General features: G+C 36.0%; 1 pseudogene; it reads left to right on the plus strand.

Moving 5' to 3' along the window:
- The first annotated feature begins 11,673 nt into the window (after positions 1 to 11,673).
- Positions 11,674 to 11,803, plus strand: LOC126005324 (uncharacterized; annotated as a pseudogene).
- The last annotated feature ends 2,792 nt before the right edge of the window (positions 11,804 to 14,595 follow it).

Consider the following 14,595-nt stretch of genomic DNA (forward strand, 5'->3'; position numbering starts at 1 on the left):
ATCTCTGTTGGTGGGGATGCGGTATGAAAGGCACTCTCATCCACTGCTGGTGGGAATGCCCTCTAGTCCAACACCTACGGAGAACAGTCTGAAGTATGCTCAAAGAACTCAGAATTGAACTGCCATTTGCTCTCCTAGGTATCTACCCCCAAATTAGAAGGACATTCATTCCAATGTACGTGTGCATCCCACTATTTATCACAGCACTCACTATAATAGCCAAGTCTTGGAACCAACCTCGATGTCCAACAACATTTGAATGGATCATTAAGATGTGATATCAAAGAAAAAAAGATGTGGTATCTATAAACAATTGAATAATACATGACAGTCAGAAATGATACAATCACAGACTTTGCAGCAATGTTGGATGGACCTAGAACACATTATGTTCAACGAAGTAAGTCAGATGATGAACGATAAACACAGAATGATAGCACTATTCTGAAGCACCTAGAATATAACCTTATATACAACTAATACTCAACAATCAAATAACAGGGTTTAACCAGGTAGAAACTCTAAACACTGTAACAGTCAACATATACCTGGGAGCAGTGCCCAAAACACATAAAAGAGGAATAACACAAACTCTTGACTACACATAATACCACAAAGAAAACAGCAACAGTAGAAACAGCAGCATAGAGAGAACAGGAATGTAATCAGCCTTTTACTACAAAGGCCCATAATAATCCCTTAGGGATCTTATACGGGATTACAAGTAAAGAATACCATGGGAGAACCCGAGAAATAGCACAGCGGTGTTTGCCTTTCAAGCAGCCGATCCAGGACCTAAGGTGGTTGGTTCAAATCCCGGTGTCCCGTATGGTGCCTGCCAGGAGCTATTTCTGAGCAGACAGCCAGGAGTAACCTCTGAGCACTGCCTGATGTGGCCCAAAAACAAAAAACAAAACAAAACAAAACAAAACAAAAGAATCCCATGGGAAATCACTGACTCCAATGGAAACATCTTAAATCAATATGTTTTAATGCCTTAATCTTACTATATTTAAAATAACCTCTCAGCTTTTCTGTCCACAGGCATTCTTGGATACAAGGGGTGGACAAAATAAGATGGCATCTCGGGTCTCAGTCACATGATATATCATACCCAGCTTGCACTACGAGAATGTCCTGAGAAAACTCTTTAACATACACTTTATCTCTAGGTTATACATTCTTTTAGGACTTGAAGCACGTGACCAGCCAGACCACCGAAGCAGCAACTGTGACCTACAGACTTATACTACAGGCCCTACTCATCGAACACATTCAAGCAAACTAGCATTCCCTTGGCCTTTTCTCCTCTCTTCTCACTACTTTTATTTTCTTTTTCCTTCTCCTTTTCTTTTTAATGTATTTTCTCTTTTCTTCTTTCCTGCCTCTTCCATATACTTTCCCCTTTCCCCCCTTTGGAAATCTGACTATCCCTTCACCCCTCAATCCCATCCAGATTTCCCACTTTATTAAAACTCTTCACCCTCAATTCTTAATCTATTAGGCATCAAGACTAACCTCCTACCACAATGAACCATTACCCAGCACCAAGCAAAGAGACACCCAGTCAAACCCACACCTCATCCCTGGCAAGAAAAGGCAACCAACTCCCCTGATGACTCATGCTGCGCGGCCCTCCTTACCTACTCCTCCTAACGTGGAGTAGGACTGTTACTTGAAACCAGACTTAGCTCTAAAAGTATCCCCAATTCAAGAACTCTTCCAAGACTTCCCTGCCGCAAATCTTTTGTCAATCTCAAAAAGGTCAGGGTGTGTGATAAAAAGGTCCCCGGGAACCCACACAGCACAAGAAAATTTCAAAAGACAATGGGGAAACCTATACTTCCATCATAAGTATAAGACCTGTATTACACTACCTCTTTACCTGCTTTTTCCCAAATGTAAGGTAGTCTCTTGCATCACTTTGTTCCTTTAATTACTTTGTTATTTCATTTTTAAATGTTTATTATATATATGGCACATATATTTTTATTTATATTTTTATATTTTTTAGGCATGTGACCTATTTCTGTTTTCTTCTCTTTCCACCCCCAAATGCACTGGCAATATAATATAGCACCATTTCTCTCTGCAAAGACACACTAACAAAGGCGGGGGGGAATCTTATGTATAAAAACGAGCTCTTATCTACTAGGGATAAGAACTCATACTTGTTTACAATACAGGGATATATCCCACCTTGAAAATATGTCACATGGACCCAACTTAGACACCAGGTGATTAGACACCATCCATCCAGCCTTGAACCCTGGATTCCAGACATAGAAATGACACAGTTCTTCACAACAGCTACAGGAAACAAATCCATCCGAGACATCCTTAATACTGCTGGGACACCAATAAGTGCCAGCTCTAATATGATATGCTGACAGTGAGGGAAATGTGAACAACTTGACCTAAGAGCAGGTTATCCTACCTCACCAGCTAACTATAAGACAAAATCAGAAGACTTGTCACTCTTTGGTCTTTCCAAAAGCCAAGATCGCGATTTACAGATGACTGGCTGATAGAACCATGACCGGACTGTATGTATCCTGGAACCAATAAAACGTCCTAATCTAGGGTTGAGTTACAACCTGCACAACAACTATGATCTCCAGTTTCAAAGCTCTGTCTGAGACAATTGCAATGGAATGGGTCTTCTGGAAACACAAGGAAAACACTATCCTAGGCTGTATCCTAGGTTTAGCACAAAGACCAAGACCACAGAAGACGGATTAAAATGACACTGAGGGAACAGAACTTCTAGAACCACAAAAAAAGACTTCATCATAAGTTCCACTCCTGGACCTGTGCAGATACTGAGATCTCTAGATATAGAGGTCTGATTTTATCACCTAAGATGGAGCAGAAGTCTTCCAAACACCATGAAAGCACCAAGGGGAGAGTAAATGAACCTGAACAAAGTCTATAGTTAATCCCATGACAATATATTCCAAGGGTGGAGAAACCCTGTATCTTGTAGGTCAATTCCTTTTCTAATGACCCCAATATTTACTGTGCCTGTGCAGGAAGGAAAAAAAGGCAAAAAGCACAAAACATTTTTTACTTTTATTTATTTTTTATTTAACTATTTAGTTTTTGTCGATTTCTTTGTTTTGGTGTGGTTATTGAAGTTGTTGTCTCCATTTATATTTATTATTTTTCTTCTTTACTTTCTTTATGTGCTCTGCCATGTTTTTTATCTCAAGACCATGACTTTTTTGTGGTGCTTATCTTTATCGATGAAGTGCTCACTGGATATTTTATTTGACATTTCTTTTTGTACAGTTGGGGTGTTTCACCTTCTTTTTCCCCTTTGTCTCTCAAACCGAGGATGAGAGCCTCTAGGATTCCGCCCATTTTGATTTCTACCCCAGTTTATTACTTTTTTCTTCTTCAAACAAAACCACATAACTTGAACTATCTAGTCCCTCCTCCCAGTTAGAGGGGAAAGTAAGAAAGGTACCAAGACCAAACAGGTGTAAGTCTACTAAGTAGTAAGCTAGGCACAGAGGGGACCACATATTCTAGCAACCCTGAGAGTGAGGGAGGAGGATATGGGAGGTAGGATGGGAACGGATGTGTAGGGAGGACAATTCGGTGATGGGAATCCCCTTGATTTTATGTAAATATGTACCTAACATATTATTGTCAAAATTATGTAAGCTACTATGATCAAAATAAAAATTATTAAAAAAAATGAAAGACTCCATCCTAGGCTCCATTCTTTGACCTGTGCAAATACCAAGATCTCTAGCTACAGAGACAGGATTTTATCATCCACAATGGAGCGGAAAGTTTCCAGACACCACCAAAGGACCAAGGGGAGAGTAAAAGAACATGTATGGAGCCTGGAATTATTCCCTTGAAAGTATACTTCAAGGTCAAGGAAACCCTATATCTCTTAGGCCAAGGGAATTCCTTTTCTAATTTCCCCAATATTTACTGTGCCTATGCAAGGAAAAAAAAAGAGAGAAGCACAAATTAACATTTTTTTCTTTATTTTTTGGCAGGGGGTTGTTATTCTTGTTGTTTTTTGCTTGTTTTCTTTTCCCCTGGGTTTTCTTTGTGTGCGTGTGCTTTGTTTTGTTTTAATTTCAGGACCGTGGTTATTGTATGATTGGTGTCTTTATTGCTATGGCGCTTTTCAAGTTTTTTGTTTAATTTTTAAACATTTTTTTAGTATTGTGGTTGTTGTTTTCTCTTTTTCCCTTCTCTTAAATTGTTATTTATAGCTTCTAGAAGGACTTCTCCCATTTTTTGCTTGTTTGATTTTTGCCCCATTTTATTTATTTTTTCTTTCCTTCAAACAGGACCACATAATTTGAACCATCTTGTTCTGACTCACAAACTAAAGGGGAAATAATGGAGGGTACCAAGACCAGACAGTCATATGGACATTAAGTAGAAACTAAAAAATTATCAGACTTAAACACCAAATCCAAAGCCAATGATGAGAGAATCAACACCCAATCTACAACATGTTAGACCAGAGGAACCACTTATACTAGCAACCCGGGGGGTAAAAGAGGGGGACATGGGATGCATGCTGGGAAGAGGGGTAGGGGGAGGACAACTTTGGTGGTGGGAATTCCCGATTCAATGTCACTATGTACCTAAAAAATTACTATGAAAAATTTGTAATCCACTTTGGTCAAAATAAACATTAAAAAAATCTTAAATTACAAATGTGTTTTTGGAAAATCATTTTTGCAACTAACAATCTCTTTTATTCAGAAATTAAAAAGATTTTACAAGAAGCTTAGAGATACTCACCCAAAGAAGGTTAAGAATTAAGAGACTTTTCTTTTGTCCAGAAAATTAGTCTATTTTCATCCTGCCCTTTAATTATAGGAAATTATACTCTTTCTATTTTCTGAGTTTTACTAAATTAAGTGTACAAAGTACTAAAAAGAAGTCAACTCAATGCTTTTGTTCCAGTTCATCAAATTTAATTATGAGTAGTTAATCAAAATAAGGCCCTGGAGGGAACAGTCCACTGAGATTATATAGATGAGAAAACAGAAGCTTCTGGAAGGTACCCAAACTAAGGGTGGTGATGAGAAATACTATAGAATTGATGAGAAGTAATGAACCTGATTCAGAGTATTCAGAAAATTTATATTAGAGTTTATAAAATTTATGGGGCCTGAGAGATAGCATGGAGGTAAGGCGTTTGCCTTGCATGCAGAAGGTCGGTGATTCGAATCCCAACATCCCATATGGTCCCTTGAGCCTGCCATCCCCTGAGCAATTTCATAGCATAGAGCCAGGAGTAACCCCTGAGCGCTGCCGGGTGTGACCCAAAAACAAACAAAAAAATTTAAGGTTCTTACTGAATTATAAAGAAATATTGTGATAAATTTATTTCAATTTGTCTTGATTCCACATGGCAAGAACTTTGTATTTTCATCTTAAAAAGACAGAAGAAGCTGAGAAATGTCTCTTAAATATCTCAGGTATTCTCCAGTTGGGCCAGGATCTTGGTCAGAATGCCTGATTCCAAGATTTGAGATTAGGAGATAAGTGGTTTTCATTGACTTCCTCATTTTTGTATTCTAGCCCAAGATAAGAGATTGGACCCCTAGTCTTTCCCAACAAGACAGACTACACTTGTAGATGTGAGTCCTCTGTTACTGCCATCCACTTCCCTAGGTTTCCATGGTCCTAGAGGGTTGATAGCTGAAGACTGGGACTGGAGACAGCTCACACATACTCACCCTAACCTCTATTTATATATTTTGTGAAAGTAGGAAGTTCTCATTAGTTGTAAAATCTGAAGAATGAGAAAAGGAGTAAAGTGAAAACCTTAATACTTCTAAGGTTTCTAATTCCACATGGAAACTAATATGCTGAATGAAATAAGTGAGAAAAAGAGAGAAAGGCACATAATAGTCTCACTCATCTATGGTATTTAAGAAAAATAAAAGTCATTATTGTAATAATAGACAGAGACAATAGAGATGAAGGCTGAAAGGTCTGGACCATTGTATGAAGCTTACCACAAAGAATAATGAGTTTAGTTAGAGAAATAGCCATATTGAGAACTATCATGACAATGGTAGTGAGTAATAGAAATGGAATGCCTGTCTTGAATTCAGGCAGGATGGGGAGAAAGAAGGAAATTGGGGGCATTTGTTGGTGGAATTGCACTGGTGAAATGGATTGTCCTTTTTATATAACTAAAACCGAACTACAAACATATTTGTAATCATGGTGCTTAAATAAAAATATCAATTAAAATTTAAATTTTAAAATTAAATAATTGCAGTGTTCAAAAGACAACATAATGCCAATAGTAAATTGGGTGAAATCATGGTTTAAATTTAATATCTATGATCAAAGATTCAGAATAAATTAGAAGCAATTAAAAGATGTGAACTAGGGACTAGTGAGATAGTATAGCAGGTAGGGTACTCGCCTTACATATGATCGACCCTGGTTCAATCTTCAGCACCCCAGATGATCCCCTGAACCTTGCCAGAAATGATCTCTGAGATAACACCTTGAAGTAAGTCCTGAGCATCACAGACTGTGACCCCAAAACAAGCAAGCAAAAGTGATGAAAAATACAAAAATGGATTTATTGTTTATGTAGTATTAAATATCTATAAATATACCCAATTTATGCCTATCCTTATAAGAATGTACTTAAGTGGTCCAGAGCCGTGGCACAGAGTGGTAAGGTGTCTGCCTTGCCAGCTCTCATCTAGGATGAACCGCAGTTCCATTCCTTGGCGTCCCATATGGTCCCTCAAGCCAGGAGTGATTTCTGAGCTCATAGCCATGAGTAACCCCTGAGGGTCACCAGGTGTGGCCCAAAACAAAACAAACAAAAAGAATGTACTTAAAAGATAAACTACGGTAGTTTAGAAAAGAATTTTATTTTATTTTATATTATTTTATTGTTTTTGGTTTAGATGCTATACCTAGCAATGTTCAGAAATTACTCCTGGCTCTATGTTCAAAGGTCACTTTGGGCTATGTTCAATGAACCATTTAGGGTGACAGGGATCAAACTCATGGTTTGAACTCATGCAAGGTTCTCTTACAGTACAACTTCTCCAACCCTCAGGAATATTATTTTAATTAGGTCACAATGATTAATAAATCCATATTCTATTCCCAAATTGTTTTTTTACCTAGTAGCTCATGTGCTGACACTTCCTAATGGAACTTGATTTTATATTATCAGAGTTCTTGGCAAAACCTCAATTCAATTTTTAGTCAACACTCATTAATGTTGGACTTAGCTAATGAAAGGTATAATTTGTTTGACATAGTATAATAGAATTTTGCTAAATGCTTTGTGAAAGAAAGTAAAGATGGAGTCCTGTGCCACAGAATGGCATTGTCAACCACAGATAATGTGGAGCACATACATTTACAGAGTGACTAATGGACCACAGATACAGCAGCATCAAGATTCCTTTCACCCAGTTACAAGCATTGTGCTGGAAGGAGCCTCATATTGTTAGCTTCCTAGTAGTCACTAGCTACAATTTAATGGTATAGAAGCTTACAAGTCTCTTTTATTCTATAATTGGGAAACTTGTGCTTTTATTCTTGTTATAATAAATCTTGATGGGTAAGGGACTTTAGAAATAGTACTGTCTTGCATGTGATTTACCCAGGATCAGTTCCCAAAATCACACAATCTAAGGAGCATCACTGGGCACAGCCCTGGGGTTTTCTAAAGTGCCTATGGTCATGCCTATGATGCTTGGGGAGTTCCAGTGTTGCATCAAGAGATGCTCAGAGGACCATGTAGCACTGGGGTTTAAAGGGTCTTTTGAACCTTTTTTTACTCTAGTTTCTTAAACTTAAATGATTGATTTATAGACCATTTGTTTCTCTCGTTAAAAGATTTGATGCTAATTTTTCATCACTGCTGTTGCCACTTCTTTTCCTATTTTTGTTTTCTGTCTTAATAAGTTCAACCATTTTTTCTATGCTGTTTTTATTATGTTATTTCATTTTAAATAATTGTTGCCATGGAGAAGCAAACTGTGGATAGCAAGTTTATATTTTATTATACAAATATCATATTGTTTTTGTCCATTTGTACCCAGCATCATTTTTTTCATTCCTAATGGAAAAACTCACCTTAATTCTTGACCAAAGAATGATATTATAGCTTCACTTTTTGCCTTTCTACTGACAAGGAACAGGAACCCCACCAGTTATCAATCAAAGTTATTTCTTTTTATCTCAACTTCCATTTCACATGTCATATTTTCAGATACACACAAGTACAACAAAGCACTGCATAAAACACTGGACAAAGAAAAAGTAATGCCCTGGGGATCCATATTAATTTTTATTTTTTAGGCCAGGCAGAGAAATCCTCAGGGGGGTTTCATTGCTCTTCACTCAGGAATTATTCCTGACAGGGTTCAAGGGACCATATGGGGTAGCAGGAATAAAACCCTTTTAGGCATTGTACAAGGGAAACAAATACCAGTTCATTATCTCTCCAGTCCCAGATTTTGAAAGTTCATTGAAATATTATTTCTAATCTACCTCAATCAATCTCACTCTATTTTAAAAATGTTTGTATTTCTCCTGAAACAAGAATATCCAGAGGGAAAAAAATCAACTCATCATTAACTTGCTTATAAGTCAATTTATTGTATTTCTTTTTTTTTCATCTTTCAAACAAAATACTCATTTTGAACAAAAACTACAACAAAGCAATTATTTCACTGGTTGAATAAATGTATACTGATAGGCCACTTTGAATTTTTTAGTTTTTATAATTTATACTATCAGGCACGCATGTGCATTAATGTATGAAAGTTAAATAGCAAAATAATTACTTTAAATATAAAATTATTTAAATACTTTAAGGTTATTAAGCAATCTATTATTTAGTCTTGGACAATCCTAATTTCTTCTAATGAGATGATGAAAGTATTGGGTAATCTAATCCATTTGACTGAAAAATTTAGCATTAGGTCTAATTCATTAGAGTTCCACTCTCCTGAGTTTAAATCCAATTGCATGTTGTTTAAGGTCTATTTGTGTGAAAGATTATTTTACTGCTTTAAGCAATAAATAGATATAGTGAGACCTCATTTCAGGAATAGTTGTGATATCTAAGTGATGGACAAAAAAAAAGCACTTGTGAAGTGCTTCACTTAAGGCAGGTGCTGAGCAGACAGAAGCTATGTCATATGAATGGGAAGAGTTTAAAAATTTTACATTAAGAGCATAAACTTATTTCAATTGCATAGTAAAATACAGCCAACCTTTCTACATCACCATCAAAGGAAATGCAAAAAACTTTTCTCATCAATTCTCCGCTGAATGATGAAGTTCTGTAAGCACTGTAATAACTTGAGCATCAATTTTATCCCCAAAGATGTCTCTTCCTAAGGAATTTCCAGTGCTCAGTAAAACACATTTGAGAATTCATTTTCCACAAGAACATTTTACACTTCTAGACATATTGTTAAGAAAATGAGTCAGCATTTAATTGCCAGTGACATTTTGTGTGTGTGTGGTTTTTTTTTTTTTTCAAGAAACTCAGTAAAATTGTGTTGCAGCATTTTGGGTAAATGTCTTTTTGCTGAGTACTGATGTCCTTGGCATGAGACTTGATCGCATACTAACAGTTCCTCAGGTAGCTTGATAGTGAAATATTTCTCTGGTTGTGAGTTGCATTATTCATGGCCATTTTGTTCACCCCAGGCATTCACATCCCATAACTAAATCCACTGTGATTTTGGAAAAAATATAAGCAATCTACTTTAAATTCATGGATATTTTTCTCTGGAATTATTTGGTACCCCAAAGAAACCAGTGGCTTATAGATAGATATTTTATAAACATGTGTGTCCTTGGTATTTTATCATTGCTTTTATTCATGGTCTTGTGGTACCTCCAGGCAATTTAAATATTTTTTGTTGCCCTCATACATTTATAACAAAATAGGCCTTTAGGTCCAAGTTTTATATGAAAAGACAGAATCTGGATAAATTTTTTGGCAGAGTTTAAATCAGATATCACTATTATGTAAATACATGTTCCAAAAATTCATGTTAATATTTTTGGGAGATTTTTTTTTCTGAAATAGCTTCATTTATATTGCAGTTAAATATCCCTTAGTTCTTGAGATTACATACAAAAAATTCATTTTAGAGTGATTTTTTTTTTAGCAGCAGTGTATTAGAACCAGTGTTGCAAACATATCATTATGTTTAGGCAACAGGGATAATAAACTATGTGTTCTCCCCATCAGCATTAGTGGGATATTAATTAGTTCTAGGAAAGAAAGTATATTAAAATATAAAGTATGCAAAAGATTCACAATGCTTTACTTAAAGCCATGAGAACTACCCTATTGAAGGATCAGTCAAGTGATTAAAGCTATAACATTATTTTCATATAATAATATAGTACAATTTATCCATTAATTTAGTAGATACCCTTTGAGAATTATTATGACTTCTGTTATATAAACAAAACAGAAAAGGTCACTTTACTCAGGAAATTAACATATTGGTATGGTGAAGGCAGGCTGAAGATGAAAAGTTATGCAGATACTACTGTGCTATAGAGAAAACCTAAAAAAGTGACTTACCCATGGGAATGAAATATAAGAATGCCTCTGAGGGCTACTCATGAATTCCTGACTGGCGGAATAAGCTTTGTGGAAAAGTTAGTATTCGCATATGTAAGCTAAGAGAACTTAAAGGCCATAGTGTTCCAGTAAAGAAATATTTCCAGGCGGGGGGTCGGGTGGGGAGGAGGGAGATTTGGGACATTGGTGATGGGAATGTTGCACTGGTGATGGGTGGTGTTCTTTACATGACTGAAACTCAAACACAATCATGTATGTAATCAAGGTGTTTAAATAAAATAAAATAAAATAAATATTTCCAGTGGCTAGAGATTGGTGGCCAATCTCTGTTAATTCTGCATTTATAAAAGATCATGGATCTTTGGAGCAATTGCTAGTTCTAGTACTGGATCACAACATAAATATTCATGGCAAGTCTGATAAATCTTGAATATCTGAAAATAAAAAAGTGATACTGGGAAATTTTGAATGTCTGAAAGTTAAGAAGTGCTCAAGAGAGAAATATCTACATTGGTGTATGGTGACACTGGAGTGACCAAAGCTGTAATAAAGAGAAGATTATAAAAAAGCAACATAATTAATGAGGCCATACTGTTATAAAAGGGATGTGTGACTAAATGAGGAAGAACAGGCAAAACTGTGAAACTCAGCTGAATATATATTCCAAAATACATTTCTTTAGTGACTCTCCTCTAGTAAGTAAAGCATCATTCTGTCTGACTTGGTTAAGTAGAAGATGTTCATTGTGTCTTCTTGAAATAGAAAGAATAATGTGGGAAAGAGTGAGGGAAGAATAACTGTAGTGGAGGACATCAGTCAAGTGACTAAGTCAACATTAGCAATGACAAGTCTTATTGAGTACATATTCCTTACTATTATATGATGCCAATGGTAAATTTATCTCTGATTTTCTCAAAATTTACATTAGCAATATGGTTATATTAGAAAAACATGAAAGAAATTTAAATAAAACCATTGTCTACAAAATATAAGTACTCGTTAATGCTGCCTACAACATGAAAGACATGGAAGTTTTAGAAACTGTCACAACCAAAAGAAATTTAGTGAACATTACATTCAAATATATACTTACCTGGCAGGGGAGATACCATGATCATGAAGGTGGTTTTCCCAGGGTGAGGCTTATCCATTGCACTCTGGATGTGCTGACCCCTGAGATTTCCCCAAATGTGGAAATTCGACTGCATAATTAAAAAAATAAATAAGTAACATAAGATCATGGGTGTAAACCTGAAATAGAAAAAAGAATATCATGCAAAAACTAAAAAAGATGATTGATGTGTGGACTTAGTAATAATGTGTCTATAGTGGTCCCCCAAAAGCAAGTATAAATAATATGAGCATATTGAATGTCAATAGTAATGGAAACCAAATGTGAGATATTTTGTAATTTATCATTATACTAACATATCTTTATATATTTACTTATTTTTGGTGGTTTAGGGAACACATCTGGCAGTGCTCAGGGGTTATTCCTAAAACTGCACTGGGAAATTATTCCTGGCAGGCTCAGGGACCATATGGGTTGCCTGGGATCAAACCTGGATAGTCCACATGTAAGGCAAAAGCACTGTATGCTGTGCTATCACTCTGGTTTCTTGTTTTATTTTTAAAGAATATTTATTAAGGGGTTGGGCCACATTTGGCAGTCCTCGGGGGTTGCTCCTGGCTCTCCACTCAGAAATTGCTCCTGGAAATCTCAGGGAACAAATGGTATACTGGGAATCAAACCCTGGTTTGTCCTTGGTTGGCTGTTTGCATGGCAAACGCCCTACCTCTATGCTATCGCTCTGGGCCCTTATTTTTTAAACTTAATTTATTTAAACACTGCAGTTTACAAAGCTAATCATCACAATTTTTTAAGTTAGTTTTCATTACTGTATTTCAGTCATGCAATGTAGAACACCCTTCACCAGTGCACATTTTCCACCATTAATGTCCCAGTTTTTCTCCCTCTTTCCCCCTAGCTCTCTTCTATGTCATGTCTTTAAATATAAAACTATTTTGAAGCTAGAGAACTAGTACTGGGTTAAAACACTTGTCTTGTACACAGCTGATCTTTGTTTGATCATATGATCCACTGAAAATGGTCAGTAGTGATGCCTGAGCACAACCATGTGTGGTCCAAAATATATATACACATATATAAAATTTTTATATACTTACATATAGCTATATAAGCATTAGCATATATTATATTAATATATAATGTTATACTTTGTTTTTAAATATTACATTATTATATATGAGCATCTATAATAAAATAAAAACATTATAATAATGTGATAAAAGACTTCTAATAAGAAACAATATAGGCATATTTCTTTCATTTCTTGGGAAGAATAGTTCCAACTCAAGATATTATATACAAAACTAAAATAAGTGGATCTAGAGACCTTGAGAATTAAACAACAGGATGATTTGTTTCTTTAGTAGTTTTTTGTTTCTCACATATTCTGGAATTAATGCTTGAGTATTCTGAACACAAATTATCAATGAGTACATGCAAATACACTTCATTCTCTAATCAAAAAAAAGAGAAAGGGACAATTAAGAAAAACAGAAACATTTTGAAGGCAGTACTTCTACGGTCAAAGGCAACAGGACTTTATGATTTCTCCACTTACACAAACAACCTGAGTGAGAAACCAATAATTCCACTTTGTATAACAATATAAGTTCTTCCTTCCCCACTAGATAGAGCTGAGTGTCTGACACAAAAGTAGGTGATTGACAATATAATTCTTCTTCTTCTTCCAATCTGATGTTTCAGAGACCAAGGGAGTGTTAACGTTATACTCTGATTGAAATCAATAATTTACTCCTAATCTCTCTGTCAGCAGTGGTAGCAGACATGCATCTGTGAAGATTGGACTTTTATCATCATTTTAGATGCCACATGTAACTCAGTAGAAGCATCTCTGGGTTGATGACTATGGAGGTCTGTTGGGATATGTGCAAATTTCCATGTCAATCAAGCAGTAATAAAACACCATTTACTTAAACTTCCTACCAGATTTGTCAGGGATGACAGTGAGATTTGTCAGGGATGTAGTGCAGTCCAGAATTTTCAAATTCTGCCCTGTGTTAATGCACCCTTCTTGAACATCATCATATGAGGCCAAATGAAGTTTTTTTATTTTATTTTTTGTTTTTGTTTGTTTGTTTTTATTGAGCCACATCTGGTGATGCTCAGGGGTTATTCCTGGCTATGAGCTTAGAAATCACTCCTGGCTTGAGGAAAATATATGGGATGCCGGGGGATTAGCCAAGGTCCATCCTAGGCTAGCACTTGCAAGGCAGAAACCTTACCTCTAGCGCCACTGCTCTGGCTCCAAGTGTTTATATTTTCAAACCTGCCTGAAAATAGTCAAGTGTTTCATCACCTTCCATATCAGCAATGGCCTATAGAAAATAATTTTAGAGCCTAGATTTTTACCCTTAGTCATTGGCATTGGAATGATCGAATTACAAACCCAGTATTGACATAGAAGACTAAGGAACTACTAGAATTGTACAAAATAACTTCTAAAATGCCAAGCGATAAAAAGCATTCACTTGGGGCCAGAAAGATAGCATGGAAGTAGGGAGTTTGCCTTGCATGCAGAAGGATGATGGTTTGAAAACCGACATCCCATATGGTTTCCTGAGCCTGCCAAGAGCTATTTCTGAGTGTAAAGCCAGGAGTAACCCTGAGTGCTGCTGGGACCCAAAAACCAAAAAAAAAAAAAAAGCATTAATTTAATGACCCAAAAGAGTTCAGCTTCAGTAAGAAAAGGCAAAGATTGTTTTTGTTATTTATGATGTGTGCAAGTCTCACCAGTGTGAGGCAATAGCTCACTGTTTTTTCAACTTGTTTTTTCCTGATGACAAGTGATGCAAAGCATTTCTTTCATCTACCTATGGGCTGTATGCATGTCTTCTTTGATGATGTTTCTGATTATTTATTCTCCCATTATTTGAAGTGGTTGATATATTTTGCTCGT

The sequence above is a fragment of the Suncus etruscus genome, chromosome 3, assembly GCF_024139225.1.
Source record: "Suncus etruscus isolate mSunEtr1 chromosome 3, mSunEtr1.pri.cur, whole genome shotgun sequence".
Lineage (NCBI taxonomy): Eukaryota > Metazoa > Chordata > Mammalia > Eulipotyphla > Soricidae > Suncus > Suncus etruscus.